Here is a 3,428-nt window from a genome sequence, read left to right as displayed (position 1 = left end):
TCAAATATCCCCTTTTGCTAGTAGTGGCCGGCCATGATGATGAATTTATATTAAAAAAATGTATTAATTTTAGTTAAATGGTTTTATACTTTAAATAAAAATAAAGAAATTTGGTGATGAAAACAAAGTTCTCTCTTTGTTCAACTTGGCCGAATAGAAGAAAGAAAGGAGGGGAAGAATTTCGGTCACTTGAATCCTTAGGGAGGTTAGTATATTGTGTTAAATTTGTGAAATGTTTACTTGTTTTAGGTAAATTATCATGGTTCTTACTTAGCCCATGCTAAAATTTTCAATAAAGATGGGTGAATGGAGCACTCGGCTATGGTTATAAAGGAAGGAATTTTGATTGTTTTATTTGAATTTTGATGATGAATGTGTTGAGGAAAGAAATTGGTCTTTCTAAAAAAAAATATGAATGGTTAATGCTTATACTAGTAATAGCCGAAATAAAGATGTTTGATGTCATGAATAAATGTTGTTTATATGTTTGGAATTGAGAAAAATTTGATGTTTAATCACTTAAGGATTCGGCATTGTTTAAGATAATTTATTTAAAATGTGATTTTGAATATTATGAGTATTGGGATGTAAGTATATGTGTGTGCTTGGTCATAGGAGTTTGCTATGAAATTTTGTTTGGTTGAGTGATGAATGGCCGAATGAACTATAGGCTAGGGTGGATAAATTTTTGTACATAAGTAGTGAGTGTGACTATTGGTTAATGACATTCGGCATTATATTTTTTTATGTGTGCATTCGGTCTTTGGGGGGGGATAACAAGATAAAGTCAAAATGTTAAAGAAGGATTCTAAGACTTGCTAAGTTGTTATGATCATTGCCGAATGTATATTGGTCAAAGGGAAATTTTCAAATAGTCTATGTATGAGTATGTGAACAAAATAGTAAATGAATATTCGGCATAATGGGGTTTATGAGTAAATGGCATACTATATATATATGTGAATACGTGGTAGTGCATAAAACAAGTAATCGATTAAATTGTGATAGTCACACATAGGTATAGATATATGAACGCTTTATGTATGTACCTTGAGACATAGGGACATTTAGATATATATATATAGTTAAATTCGTGTATATGGAAGCATATTAAGTTATGTGAATTTTTGCTTGTTCATGTGAAATAGATATCGGTATAATAAGCATAGAAATTTAGTCTTGGCATATTATATAAAACATATTATAATTTGAAGTTATGTGACTGCCGAATGTGAATAATAAGTAAATAATATTAGTTAAGATATTAAACAAATTTATTTACATTTATTAAGCTAAAGAGCAAGGAGGATCGAAGTTGGATAGGGGAAAAGAGAAAGCAATAGAGTAACCAATCTACAACCGTTCGAATATACCGAGGTAAGTCTTTGAGTAACGGAACTTAGCTTATGATTTTATAGGTATCATATAAAAGCATAGTAGATAAATTGTGATCTTATGGTTCTATATAAATTATATAGTGAAACAAATTATTTTTATTTTATATGACTTGGAGCCGAATGGTTAAAGAATTCATGTGGAATAGCGAAATGAAATCGTATTACGTGTATGTAGCTATTGAGCCGTAAGAGTAAGGGTTGGTAAGCATGTTGAACTTGTTTGCTAGTAATGCTAATGGGTTATGATATATATATGTGCAAGGCATTCGTGCGGGTTATTATAACCGGGTTAAGTCCCGAAGGCATTCGTGCGGGTTATTATAACCGGGTTAAGTCCCGAAGGCATTCGTGCTGGTTGTTATATCCGAGCCAAATTCTGAAAGTATTTATGTTTGGAAAGGTGCGATTCTGTCGTAATAATTCCGATTAATGTGCTCATAATCCCTAATATGACTAGGTATGGATCGTATATACATTGGAAAAATTTGGTATAGTATAAGTTGTAATTATGTAATCGAATAATGCTCTCCCGGCCATTCCTTAGGGTTATATGAAGTCTATAGCTCACTCGAGTTACATGAAAGTGATTCAAATGAAATTTAGTTAAGTTTGACTTTGAATGTGTAAACATATTGATAGAAGTGTAAATTAAAATGAACATGTGATCTTGTGCATAGACATTTATTTATCCTTATGAATGCTATTTCTTTTGTGTTTTTGTTTCAAATGATTTCCTTACTTATAATCTTACTAAGCATCGAAACGCTTACTCTGTTGCTTAAATTCTCTGTATTACAGATTTTGTTCGTCAGCTATCGGACTCGGAAGTGTCAAAGTCGAAGTCATCCACACTATCTAAGCCCCTTTTTGGTACTCTTTTAGTTGAACTTTGATAATGGCATGTATAGGACTGACCTTTGTTGTTAATTAAGTATCTTTTGGTAATGTATATATTCGTATAGCCATGCGAAAATGGCTTATATATTTTGAGTATAGCATTATAATCATTTTGTATATATGGTCTTATGATATGGTTATTGAGTGGTATGGAAATGCTTAGTAATGATTAGCCACTGGAATGGCTAATCATGATCATATTTGGTGCTATGTATGTCAAATTGCTAGCTAATCCATGGAAACCATGAAATAGGTAAAATTTATCACAAAATAGATTCAGACAGCAGTAGTGACGTGAATTTGAAAAATCACTAAAAATATTAGAAATGGAATTAAATAATGAATAAGTTATGTAATTGAATCTTGATGAGTCTATTTTCATATGGAAGAAACAAAACAGGTATATGAGCTATATTTTATGAGATGTTTAAATTTGTGTGATACAGGGCCAGAGCGATTTCTGGATCCCCTGTTATGACTTTGGAAATTCACCATAAATTTTACAAAGATAATTAAAAGTCATGATTTATATGTACAGATTCATTATTGAGTCTAGTTTTATTATAAACAAACAACATAGTCATTGAAGCTCTATACAGGGAGATATCTGATTCGTAATACACAGAGGTCAGAGTAGTAGAACCCTGAAATAGGGGAGACTTTAACTAATAAACTGTACTAATTGGCCCGACCAAAAATTCTATAAAAAAATTAGTAGATAGATGTATGAGTCTAGTTTCAGGAAAAATTTACGGAATTGGATTTTGAGTTTTGGAACTCGAGATATGATTTTTAAAGCGACTGTGATGTAGTTAGCCAGCTTGTCTGGAAAATTTTAAAATGAATTGTATAAGCTGTTTAAGTAATGAATTAAGTCCGTTAACACCTCGTGTTCGATTCCGGCAACGGTCTCGGGTACGGGGCGTTACATTTTATTGGTATCAGAGCTACGGTTTAGTCGATTTTAGGACTACCGTAATAAGTATGGGTCTAGCTATACATGCCATTATGTGTTAATATGATAGTGTGGTGATTTCTGACAGATAAAAATGTGTTTTCGTATAGAAATGGATTCTGATCCTGATCGATCAGTAGCTGACGATATTGAGAGTGTAGCGCCTGCTCCCGCGCACG

The sequence above is a fragment of the Gossypium hirsutum genome, chromosome A08 (assembly GCF_007990345.1).
Source record: "Gossypium hirsutum isolate 1008001.06 chromosome A08, Gossypium_hirsutum_v2.1, whole genome shotgun sequence".
NCBI lineage: Eukaryota > Viridiplantae > Streptophyta > Magnoliopsida > Malvales > Malvaceae > Gossypium > Gossypium hirsutum.
This window is presented reverse-complemented; position numbering follows the sequence as displayed.